Below are 14,040 nucleotides of genomic sequence, written 5' to 3' on the forward strand. Positions count from 1 at the left end.
ATAGAAAAATGCAGCATGTTTCACAGCCCAACAATACATCAGTTTTCCTGCATTGACACCAAAAAGTTTTATGCAGATGTATTAGACCTCTGCGTGCATACTGCATGTTATTGTCCGAATAAGATACCAACGTATGATCTAATTTTTGAAAGAAGCATCTTAGATTATTAATGCCCTTAAAGAATTAAACTCATCTATAAGTGTATAGAAACTTATATAGCCTCTTTCCCATCACAGGTTGCAGATGAAAAAGTCGATTAGGTGCTTGAAGAGTTTACTGATTAATAAACAATGAAGGACAGCATTTTATTCATCCATGTGGCATTTGAAAAGCAACTGTCAAATGTTATAACTGAATATTGTGTTTGACAATCCATTGAATGCCATCAGAGTCTGATGTATAGAGTTGGTATCTCCTGTGTAAGTATATAATGGACAGTGGTTATATGATGAACAGCTTGCATTTCAGCACATTTGCAGTAGGGGAATTCTTTTATTTTCCATTTGTGAAGGAGATAACCAAGTCATCCAGTATTTGAATGTGATTAAATGCAACCTGTCACCTTCTGTGCAGTTTGAAGCCAGATAATTCCTGTGTGGGGTCCTCAATTAAGTACTTATTCCAAATGTCACAGGAAATCCAGCTGCAGTGATGTCCTGGGAATACAAATCGAAGGTATATTAAAGCACCAGAAAGGTTCTGTTTGGAAAACCTCAAATAGACAAACAATTATTTATGGAAGGTTGTCAAAATTTTTTACAAAGCAATGCTAGATTAGAATATGTATTTTCCTTGGCAAAGGAAAATAAAACTGAATAAAGAGCTGCATTGTAAAGCTATCTTGTCATCTCTGAGTAAATGCAGGTTGAATATGCTTAAATTCAATAGCAGTCATTCTGTCAATACTAGCTGCATCGGGCAGAACAAGCAAACTACAAGCCACCCAGGACAAGGTCAATTGCAGCAACATCCAAAACCACATATTGACGAAGGTAGTCATCTTAAACTTTCACCTTTATTTTCTAGGTACCTTTGTCCAACAAAAAAAATGGTATAGAGTAATGATGAGATGTTTTTCTGTTATATTTCAATGGGTCAGCCAAAACTTCCCAAGCATGCAAATATGTAACAAGCCAAATTGGATCCATACCCTCTGATATGAGTCAGAAATTAGTAGCTGCAGAGTCGCAAGAACTCACTTGAGATGAATTTCACAGTTGAGAATGACTGACCTTGACATAAAAGCACCATTTGACTGAGAATTTCATGAAGGAGTCCTAATATTACTGAAATCATTAGGGATTAGGACACCTTGACAGTGTCCTCACTTCAGCTAAAATGTAACAAACAACTGATGTCAATAATGTACCAAGCAATAACAATTTTCAAAACTAGTCTAATCAATTTCTCTGGACATTAAATGATATTACAATAGCCAGAACCCCAACACTAAACATCCTGGGTCGTAACTGATGGGAAACTCAAGTGGTCCACCTGTACAGATCCCTATCAGAGCAGTGTAGAGATTGGAAAGAGTATTGGAATGTTGCTCTTCAAATGTTGGAATAAAACTGGGAGCACATGAAATTGTAGGCCATCTATTGATGCTGTGGGAAATCAGTTAGGAGTGGAGACAGAGAAGAGGCAATGAGTATGAATTCCACATGAGCATTGACTCATTGCAGATGTGACTGATTGAGGATGTCTCCAGCAGAAACCTAATAGAATCCTACAGCAATCTGCCCTTGAGCATGGACCTTCAGTTTTATTTTATTAATGAATTAGATGAAAGAATAGGCAATATATTCATGCTCTGTCATGACACTATTTGATGACAAACCACAGTGTAGATCAAAACATAAAGTTGCAAAGACACCTTGACAGATGAAGTCAATATCTAATCTAATGCAAATGCGGTAAATCTGAAATAAAACAGCAAGAAATACTCGGCAAGTTAGGCAGCATCACTAATGAAAGTTCATTGATTTGATATGTTATCTCTGTTTCTCTTTCCACTGATGATGTCTGACCTGAATATTTCTAGCACTTTCCATTTTAACTGGTGAAGTGATTGGGAAAAACTGACCTAGATAGAGTTTAATTTGCAGAAATGTGACATAATCTATCTTGGATATGAGAATGATAAGAATTTTTTCTAAATAATGAGAAGAGTAGAGTAGGAGAAGCAGAGAAATTTAAGAGTCTATGTACAGAAATCGCTAAAGCTAGTTGACAGGTACAAAAAATTCAAAAGGCTAAAGGCTTTTATCTCAACTTTGTAATGCAAAGAGATGGATGTTATTCTACAGTTTTATAAAGTGTCATAATCCTGCTTGGTTCTGGCTAATGCATCTTGGGAAGATTATATTCAACCAATCGTTAAAAAGAAGGATAAATCCCAAAGCCAGGACTCAGTATGGTGGAGTCATACAGCATGGAAACAGGCTCTTTGGCCCATCAAGTCCTTGCTGACAATCAAGCACCTATGTGCACTAATCCCATTTTATTCTCCTCACATTCTCATCAGCTCCTCCCTAATTCTACCACTTACTCAAGCACTAGAGGCAATTTATAGTGGCCAAATAGCCTAGCAATCCACACATCTTTGGAATATGGGAGGAAAGTGGAGTACCCCAGGGAAGCCCATGCAGTCACAGGGACAACATACAAGCTCCACACAGACAACACCAAAGGTCAGAATTGAACTGGATCACTGGGAGGCAGCAGCTCTATAAGCTGCACCATTGTGTTGCTGCAATTGACCTTGTCTTGCATCGCTCAGAGTTTGCTCCTTTTGCCTGATGCAGATAATATTTCACATTGAATAGACCATCTGCAACAGGGTTTAAACATATTCACCTTGCACTTAATCAAAGATGGCTTGGTAGTTTTAAATTGGGATATCACTGCATTAAATCAGTAAAGGCGCCTTGAATGGAATGAACATTTATCCACTTGAGCCGATCCATGTTTCAGTTAGAACATGGCATATCTGTACTCACCCGAGTTCCATAATCTTTAATACCCTTGCCTCACAAAAATCTGTAAAGCTCAGATTTGACATTTTCGATTGGGTTAGTCTTAGAAGCTTATTTGAGGCAGAGTTCTGGGTTTCCATTATCTCACATGAATACTTGCTATGGGCATCACCCCTGACCAATCTTGATCTTATTTTTAGTTCCCTTGTTCTGGATTTCTATTCAGGTGAAGTAATATCACTCTATCTATCCTATCAATTCTTTCATCATCTTAAATATTTCTATTAGATTGGCTCAGTTTTATACACTCAGGGAGGGAATATAAGCCCACTTCTGTAATTCTGTTCTCGTAATTTAACACTTTCAGGCTTCTTATCACCAGTGAATAAGTGGCCTTTCCACTCAAAGTTACCTCAATCAATTGACATTTAGTCACAGCCCCTTTTAGTCTCATTTAAATACTATTTTGTTAAAAACCTTGCTTCTGCCAGAGGGGCGGATGAACACTGTGAAGATAAAGACCACAAGGATAACATACTGTCCCTCACAAGGAAAACCACAGAATCAGGTGATATGCAGAGGAATCTGTATTTATAGCATAATCCAGTATGAAGCTGACAAGCTATTGGACATGCTGAATTGCTTTGAAGAGTCTAATGTAAATTTGGAATTTCAGTACACTAATTCATTACAACTGTCTTGCTGTATAACAATACAGACCATGCCCAGGTTACAACAGGGTTCCGTTTCTGAGAACTGCTCGTAACCCGGACTGTTTGTAAATCAGAAATGAATAAGACCATGTATAGGAGAGGATCACAGCTGTGATGGGAGAGCGAGCAGGTGCGGGAAGAGTGGCCGCCAGCCGGCCTCACTGATTCAGTCATGAGCGAGTCTGCTCAGCGCTCCCAGCTCTGCTCGGCTCGACCCAGCCTCTGATTGTTGCAACTTGGGGGTGGGGGTGGGAGTGGGAGGGCGGGAGTGGAGAGAAGGCACGTGGAAATGCCCCATTCCCACCCAAAAGAAGATGCCTGCAGCCCCACAGTAGCTGGTAAATCCATCTCCATCCATCCTGCCGGTCTCCCAAACACTTGCTGGTATGTGCAGGATGTCCGTAGGTCAGACATTCGTAACCTGGGGAGGACCGGTAAACTCACTGCTGACATGCTGTTACTTTCCTGTAGATGGCACTCTTGCTTCAAATGCTGAACACCTGCCTTTATGCCTTTTAAAAAGGCTTTCACCAACCAAAAGGTCATTCTATTTTAATAAACTGCATTTCCACTTAATCTTATAAAAGCTCTTTATAACTGACTTTCTGAAGTAACATAATAATTTTTCCAAATAACATATTTCCCTATTTATCAATTTTAACTTGTGAAAACTGAATGTTTAGCCAGCAGAGAACCATCAGTTTGGCTTTAATATACAGTAAAAGGCTAATACATTTGAATTAAATACTTATAAACTAGTATTTTAATGGAGCCATTAATCTGTTCATTTTAAACAGGTAAACACCTTTATTAGATTAAATTTGGAATGACATGCAAATATCTTAGCCAAAGAAATGGATTTCATTTATTTTTAGTGTGCTGAAACATCACTGCAATCAGCAAAGACCCCAAATCAGGTCCACTCAAAAATATCATAAAATTGATCAAAAGAGATTTGAAGCAATATTCGGGTGAATTAGATCTCTAAAGAAAATGTTAAAATGGGACCTGAGCAGATCCTAACTAGGCTTTATTGAACACCTTGCTGTCCAGCAATCACAAAAAGGTTTCCAGCCTTAAAAGCACATTCCCCAATGCAACTAGACTGCAGGAACAATAATTATGCTGACACTCATGTAAACACACTTACACAAACTTAATCATACAAGCTATTACTACACGCACACCTTCACACACATCGTCTCCACACCACCCCAGTTCTCAACCCACAATTGACATATTACCCCTTCTGTGACCACACAAAAGCTAAGCCTCCAGAAGTCAAAGTCGAGTTCATTGTCATATTCACAAGTACATGTATGCACAGGTGCAATGAAAAACTTACTTGCAGCAGCATCACAGGTACATAGCATCATATAAGCAGCATTCACAAGAAAAACAAATTATACACAATTTTACAAGAAAAAACACAATTAGAACAAAGGCAAAGTTAATTTTAGTGCAAAGTGGTCATAGTTTGCTAAGCTGTAGTGATTAGGTTGCAGGTTGGTTCAAGAACCGAATGATTGAAGGGAAGTAGCTTTCCTTGAACCTGGTGGTGTGGGACTTCACGCTTCTGTACCTCCTGCCCGATGGTAGCTGCAAGAAAATGGCATGGCCCAGATGGTGCGGATCCTTGAAGATGGATGTTGTCTTCATGAGGCAGTGCCTCCTGTAAATACTACCAATGGTGGGGAGGGATGTGCGTGTGATGGACTGGGCTGACTCCACTACTCTTTGCAGCTTCTTACATTCCTGTGCATTCAAATTGCCGTACCAGACCATGATGCAAACAGTCAGGACAGGATGATGTAAAGTTAACTCAAAGTTCTTTATCTCTTCCATTCAGACTAAGGCATCGAGAAATAGGAGGGAAACCCCTTGCATGGGAAGGGATTCCTCGTGAGTTCAGCTCCCTTCCAAGAGTATTCTGAAAGGGGAGGGCAAACAGCCAGAGGTTATGGTACATATTGGTACCAATGACATAGGTAGGGAAAGAGATAAGGTCCTGAATATAGGGAGCCAGGTAGGAAGCTGAAAAGCAGGATCTCAAGGGTAGTAATCTCTGGATTTCTGCCTGTGCCACATGCCAGTGAGGGAAAGAACAGGTGATTTGGAAGATGAATGCGTGGCTGAGGAGTTGGTGCAAGGAGCAGGGTTTCAGATTTGTTGATCATTGGGATCTCTTCTGGGGAATGTACGACCTGTACAAAAGGGACAGGTTACACCTAAACTGGAGGGGGACCAATATTCTTGCGGGCAGGTTTGCTAGAACTGTCGGGAGGGGGTTTAAACTAATTTGGCAGGGGGACGGTTACTCGAGTGATAGGTCAGAGGTTGGTGCATTTAGTGTACAAATAGATGCAGTGTGTAGGAAGATGGTGAGGAAGGATAGGCAGTTGAAAGAGCGAAATTGCAGTCAGTTAGATGGACTGAATTGTGTCTACTTTAATGCGAGAAGTAATAGGAACAAGAATGATGAACTTAGAGCATGAGTAAGTACACTACGACGTGTGGCCATTGCTGAGGCTTGGCTGTCACAAGGGCAGGAATGGCTGCTGGATATTCCAGAGTTTAGATGTTTCAAAAGGGACAGGGATAGAGGTAAAAGAGGCGGGGGAGTGGCTTTCCTGATCAGGGACAGTGTCACAGCTGTGGAGAGGGAGGATGTCCTGGAGGGATCATCTACTGAGTCAGTGTGGGTGGAAGTCAGAAACAGGGAGGGAGCAATCACTCTATTGGGAGTATTCTACAGACCCCCCAATAGCTGCAGAGACACTGAGGAGCAGATCAGGAGGCAGATTTTGCAAAAATAACAGGGTTGTTGTCATGGGTGATTTCAACTTCCCTGATATTGATTGGCACCTCCTTAGTGTTAAGGCGATAGATGGGGCAGAGTTTGTTAGGAGTGTCCAGGAAGGAATCCTGACACAGTATGTGGACAGGCCAACTAGACGAGAGGCCATACCTGATCTAGTACTAGGCAATGAGCCTGATCAGGTTTCAGATATCTCGGTGGAAGAGCATTTTGGAGACAGTGACCATAACTCCTTGACCTTTGCCATAGCCTTGGAGAGGGATAGGAGCCGACAATAAGGGAAAGTATATAATTGGGGGAGGGGGTATTATGATGCTATTAATCAGGAACTTGGGAGCGTAAATTTCGAACAGATGTTCTGGGGGAAGTGCACAATGGAAATGTGGAGGTTGTTTAGAGAGTACTTGCATGGGGTTCTGGATAGGTTTGTCCCATTGAGGCAGGGTAAGGATAGTAGAGTGAAGGAACCATGGCTGAAAAGAGACACAGAACATCTTGTCAAGAGGAAGAAAGAAGCTTACCTAAGGTTTAAAGAACAAGGATCAGACAGGGCCCTGGAGAATTACAAGGTAGCCAGGAGAGAGCTTAAGAATGGACTTAGGAGACCTAGAAGGAGGCATGAGAAGTCCTTGGCGAGTAGGATTAAGGAAAACCCCAAAACGTTCTACACGTATGTGAAGAATAGGAGGATGACCAGAGTGAGGGTGGGACCGATCAGGGATAAAAGAGGAAACACGCACCTGGAATCTGAAGATGTAGGGGAGGTCCTTAATGAATACTTTGCTTCAGTGCTCACCAGTAAGAGAGACCTTGACGTTTGTGAGGATGGGGTACAACAGGCTGATACGCTAGGGAATGTCGACGTGAGGAAAGAGGATGTGCTGTAACTGTTGAAAATCATTAGGATAGATAAGTCACCGGGACTAGACGGGATATATCCAAGGTCATTACGGGAAGCGAGGGAAGAGATGCTGTGCCTTTGGCGATGATCTTTGTGTCTTCACTGGCCACAGGAGTAGTGCCAGATGATTGGAGGGTGGCAAATGTTGTTCCTTTGTTCAAGAAGGGGAGTAGGGACATTACAGACCAGTGACTCTTACTTCAGTGGTGGGCAAATTACTGGAGAAGATTCTTAGAGACAGGATTTATGGGCAATTGGAGAAGAATAGGCTGATTAGGGACAGTCAGCATGGCTTTGTGAGGGGCAGGCCGTGCCTCACGAGTCTGATTGAATTCTTTGAGGATGTGACAAAGCACATTGATGAAGGTAGTGCAGTGGATGTGGTGTACATGGATTTCATTAAGGCATTTAAGAAGGTTCTGCAAAGAAGGCTCATTCAGAAAGTCAGGAGGCATGGGATCCTTGGCTGTGTGGATTCAGAATTGGCTTGCCCATAGAAGACAGAGGGTGGTTGTAGATGGAGCGTATTCTGCCTGGAGGTCGTTGACCAGTGGTGTTCTGCAGGGATCTGTTCTGAGACCCCTGCTCTTTGTGACTTTTGTAAATGACTTGGATGAGGCTGTGGAAGGGTGGGTTAGTAAGTTTGCAGATGACACGAAGGTTGGTTGTGTTGTGGATAGTTTAGAAGGTTGCTGTAGGTTACAACAGGACATTGATAGGATGCAGAGCTGGGCTGAGAAGTGGCAGATGGAGTTCAACCCAGAAAAATGTGCATTCAAATTTGATCTTTGGAAGATTGAATTTGAAGGCAGAATACAAGGTTAATGGCAGGACTTTTAGCAGTGTGGAGGAACAGAGTGATCTTGGGGTCCATGTCCATAGATCCCTCAAGGTTGCCACACAGGTTGATAGGGTTGTTAAGAAGACGTATGCTGTGTTGGCCTTCATTAGTCGAGGTATTGAGTTCAAGAGCTGCCAGGTAATGTTGCAGCTCTGTAAAACTCTGGTTAGACCATACTTGGAGTATTGTGTTCAGTTCTGGTTGCCTCATTATAGGAAGGATGTGGAAGCTTTGGAGAGGGTGCAGAGGAGATTTAACAGGATGCTGCCTGGATTGGAGAACATGTCTTATGAGGATAGGTTGAGCGAGCTAGAGCTTTTCTCTTTGGAGTGAATGAGGACAAGAGATTACTTGATAGAAGTGTACAAGATGATAAGAGGCATAGATCAAGTGGACAGTCAGAGACTTTATACCAGTGCGACAATAGCTAACATGAGGGGACATAATTTTAAGGTGATTGGAGGAAGGTATAGGGGGGTGTTAGAGGCAAGTTTTTTTACACAGAGAGTGGTGGGTGCGTGGAACGCACTGCCGGCAGAGGTAGTGGAGGCCAGTACATTAGGGATGTTTAAGAGATTCTTAGATAGCCACATGAATGATAGAGAAATGGGGGGCTATGTGGGAGGAAAGGGTTAGATAGATCTTAGAGCAGGATAAAATGTTGGCACAACATTGTGGGCCAAGGGGCCTGTACTGTGCTGTAATGTTCTATTAAGTTCTATTTAGTATATGCAGAAGTTCCATCAAGAACCAAACCATCTCATGAGCAGAGGGTGTAAGGACACTGCATTGTATCCTCACCAAGAATGCTTTGTTATGACTACATCATTCCTTATTATTTAATCTACCATAGATAATTATCATTGGTGCTGCTGCATCACCATAAAGGTGTTGGAAGTGAAACAACTTCCTTCTTTTTTGTCTTTGCAGATATCAAGTGAGGCCCCTGTTCCCATCTCCCCATAACACATTCATTCAGAGCAGAGAGAGTAGGAGGAGCATAGGAGGAGAGGGATGTCAATAATGATAAGCAAAGTGCATCATTGTGCCTGGCACCCCTCAGCACCAACTCAAGAAACTGGCACCATGATGGATGGGCAAAATAGTCTAGAGTGACACGTGACATGGTGAGATACACCAGGCATCAGCCGGCTGTAGTCAGGCAGCGTGTAGAGTACCTGGTCGGGGCCACAGTCAAGGGTAGGTTCAGGCAACCAAACTGCCCCACAGACCTATGATGAGGACCACAGTTGGATGTTTTCATGGTAAGGTTGATGTGGATGCACAATGAGCTGGCAAGCCTGGCTGAATGCAAGAGGTGGAAGCAAGGAGGAGTCCATTCCCATGCTCTTGCAGGAGATTGTGTGGAGTCAGGAGACCATGACTTCCATTGTTCAGGTCTCAGTGACAATCCTGCCACACAACACCTGTTGCTTCAGATGACAGTGCTATGGAGCCATAGATGAAAACTAGACAATATCCTTCTGCTTCTATGCAATCTCACCCTGATTCATCATTGTCTAGATGTCTAGCCTCTGCCACATAGGAGGAACTTAAAGGTCTTCAGGAACAGCTGTATGCCATGAGGGATCAGCTTGAGCAGAGAGAGGCCATTCATAAAAAAAGATGGTCCCAGGAACTTAAAGGTCTTCAGGAACAGCTGTATGCCGTGAGGGATCAGCTTGAGCAGAGAGAGGCCATTCATAAAAAAAGATGGTCCCAGGAACTTAAAGGTCTTCAGGAACAGCTGTATGCCGTGAGGGATCAGCTTGAGCAGAGAGGCCATTCATAAAAAAAGATGGTCCCTTACTGAACAGCAGGATGCAAGTTGAGGGTAAATTGTGCTCTCAAAGGACACACGAATGCTACATGTAGAGTTCTTGCAAAGCAAAGGGCTGCTGCACATGAACATAGACTCAAAGAATGGTCACAGTACAGAAGGATCTATTCAGCCAATGAGTCCATGCCAGTTCTCTACCAGAGCAACTAACCAGTTCCAACCCCCCCCCCCCCCCACCTGAACCTTTTCTCCCTAGCTTTGTAAATTTTCCCTCATCGTACATTTATACAATTCCATCTTGAATGACACAATGGGACCTGACTCCACCACATCTGCAGGCAGTGCATTCCAGATTCCAAGCACACATATTTTCCTTATGTCACTCTTACTTCTCTTCCCTTTTATTTTATACGTGTGACACTAATCAACCTGTCCACTAAAGAGGAGACATTAAAAGTTAGTAAAATCCACATTTCCTTTACCAGCCAGCAATGACTGTTGACAGCATTTTGAGACAAGCCTCTACATTATCATGTGTGAGGTCCTTTTGGTGTCACTGGACTTCAGGTTTTGAAGAAGCAGTGAAATCAGGTCTCTGCATCCAACCCAGGTAAGAGTGGACTTCAGCAGATAGAAGGTGGTGATTCTAGGTAGGGAACCTGGTCTTCATGGTCTTGGCCATTACCTGATCCGCATGCAAAGTGGAAAAGGGGAGGGTACTACAAGATGGTCAGGACTGGGAACTAATCATTACCAGAAGAGTATGCTGTGGGTCCTTTCTCAAATGGGTTGTAGCTGAGCATCATTTTTGCTCAGTCACTCATGTAGACATGGGCATTATGTAAATACGACTGTTTATCATGTCTTCAATGAATCTTCAAACATGGTGCAATGTTATGCACCTTCCCTGCATCCACATATATTCCTTGTGTTTGGGATTCTGATCCACCCAGGCGCTTCTGGTCTCTACTTGTAACATTGTTTCGCTTGGATAACTGTCTCTTTCCCTTTGTCCAATCTAGACAAAGCAAGCAGGGAGAGGTCTTTCTGTTCACTTCTTATCTCTTCCAGCTCCATTTGAAGAGAGTATGATAGACCCAGGAGCTCTAACACAGTCCAACCCCAACACTGTTACTTCTAGTTGTAGTCTCCCACTATTATCAGCAGCATGACTTCCCTATTAGCTTGACCCAGAGTGCCCCTTACTTCTCCTGGTGATTACCACTCTCCTCCTGAGTATGATCATGGTAAGAATTCCTTTTCATTGGCAGGATTTCCACAGTTGTGCCTGTGGGTGTCTCATTCCATTATGAAATTGTCTGCTGCAGTGTCCACATATAATACATTTTTTAACCATTTATTTTCACGGCAGTTGTAAACTCTCTGCAGTTTTTTTAATCATATTCTCCTCTTGAGTGCTAATCCCAGTATACCTGTAGTGGATTTTAATAACTGAACATTGAAGAGAATGAAGAAATTTCCTTAAGGTTTGACCCAGTAATGGTAAGTAATTAAATCAACCAGTTTTGGACATACACACACAGGCATAGGCAGGATTAAGATTGTGCCTCAGATGGTTTTATGTTAATTAATTGTCATGGGTTTCTTTATTTTTCTTACAAAGAGAGTGTGATTCTTGGCAAGTTTTTCTTAACCATTTGCATGGGAACTGCAGATAGTGTGGCTTCCATTTTAAGATAGGAACATTCTTCTCCAAGTGACCTCCAAGGTGAGTAGTGTTCCAATTTAAAGGGAACGGTAGATGCAAATAGCTGTGGAAGTTAAATGGAATAGGGTCGTTGAAGTTAAAGTGCAATATGATTTTTATATTACCTGTAGTAGAATCATGAAATATAGAGTTATACAGCACAGAAGCAGGCCCTTTCGCCCAAGTGGTCTATGCCGACCAAGATAAGATACCTTTATTAGTCACATGTACATCAAAACACACAGTGAAATGCATCTTTGCGTAGAGTGTTCTGGGGGCAGCCCGCAAGTGTCACCACGTTTCTGGCGCCAACACATCATGCCCACAACTTCCTAACCTGTACGTCTTTGGAATGTGGGAGGGAACCGGAGCAACTGGAGGAAACACACGTAGACGCGGGGAAAATGTACAAACTCCTTGCAGACAGTGGCCGGAGTTGAACTCAGGTCACTGGCGCTGTAATAATGTTATGCTAACTGCTACACTACCGTGCCTGCCCCATCCAAGCTAGTCCCAGTTGCCAGCATTTGGCCCATAACCTTCTAAACTTTTCCAATCCATGTACCTGTCCAACTGTCTCTTAAAAGTTGTTACTGTACCTGCCTCAACCATCAGTACAATATACAATTAAAGGAATACTGAGTTCTACTGAGTTGTGAGCCTTGACAATTTTTCATTTCACCTCGCTTGACTGCTTCAGGTTGGATTTTGGTGCAGGTTCACTTATCCGTAGTGAGTAGACTGAGCTCACATAGCTGACTACAAGTTTCTTGTGGGTGAAAACATTGCACACTGTATATGTTTCCTGTAAAGCAGTCAACATGATACACGGTAGCATAGCGGTTAGCACGACGCTATTACAGCGCCAGCGATTGGGGTTCGATTCCTGTCGCTGTCTGTAAGGAGCTTGTACGTTCTCCCGTGTCTGCGTGGGTTTCCTCCGGGTGCTCTGGTTTCCTCCCACATTGCAAAGACATACGGGTAGGTTAATTTGGGTTTAAAAAATGGGCGGCGCGGACTCGTTGGGCCGGAAGGGCCTGTTACCACACTGTAAAATAAAAAAAACATTTTGAGCCTGAAGATTCTCTTCTGAAAAATCAGTAAGTCAATAATTTTGCTCTCCATAAACCTTCTCTCTATTGCTAACCTGTCTGTTTGCAAACAGTAAAGTACTTCAATGACCATTGTGGAATCTTCATGAGGAATAACTAATTGGAATGTCATTAAATTCACTTACCCTGCCCATTGCAAATAATCAATAGATAATAAACATTTTCTCCACACTTGTTCATTCCCACACATTGCAAATATAGACACATCCAGAAAAGATCACATAACTGTGGTATCAATTTAATACTGTTGCAAGAAGATGGTTCTAGATTCCTTTTAAGCATTATAGAAGATGCATAATGCCTGTAAACTAAGGCAACCCAAGCTGTAAGAGCAGGGTGCAATCAGATAAATTACAATCAACATTTCATACACAGCAACACAGATATAGGAACATAGGAGCAAAAGTAGACAAATTAGCTGCATAACATTCAGATGACTGGAGCGAACAACAATAATGTCAGATCTTGCTGAGAATAAGCATTAGGTTCTGCTCTCAAAACAGCTTTGACAGACAGAGAACCCCAGCCCTCAGGCTAACTGACTGTCACAGCTTCTGTGTAAATTGAATGTTTATGAGTACCTCACAAACCTCCAAAACCAAACAGGTACTGTCAGAAAATAAAAATACTATTAAAAATTTGGAAATTTAAACACTAAAAAACATCTAAAAACAATTAAAAACATTAACTTGCACTTTTTTTCCATTGATTTCAAGTCTGTTGTTGTGCCAGCTCTAACGTGATACAGGCTCAGCAGGCAGGTTGGACTTGGGCTGGGAAACCATTTTAGGCTTATTCACATTCTAAAGAGTAGGCAAATGAATTTTCAAACGACAACAATGATATCTGCATTTCTAAGAGATTCAAACTTGCTGGTGAAATAACCTTCACCTATCATCCTTATTTGAGAATCTTGTTAACAGACTGAGCACAGGAGTTCAACAGGTAGAGCTGACAGTCAGAACAAACCAATGTCATTGTATGTCCTGATTGAAACCCTATTTGTAGCTCATACATGAAGCTTTCACAAGGTTAATCAATCTTATCTGTATTTTATTCTTTATTTTAGAAACAATTCACTTCTGTATTGTATTCTGATTAATTTTAAAGCCTGGTTGGTCACTCAAGGCATCCACAAATTACATGCATTCTTTCTGCTGAACTGACTACCATATAACGGTAATTCAG

The sequence above is a fragment of the Pristis pectinata genome, chromosome 8 (assembly GCF_009764475.1).
Source record: "Pristis pectinata isolate sPriPec2 chromosome 8, sPriPec2.1.pri, whole genome shotgun sequence".
Taxonomy (NCBI): domain Eukaryota; kingdom Metazoa; phylum Chordata; class Chondrichthyes; order Rhinopristiformes; family Pristidae; genus Pristis; species Pristis pectinata.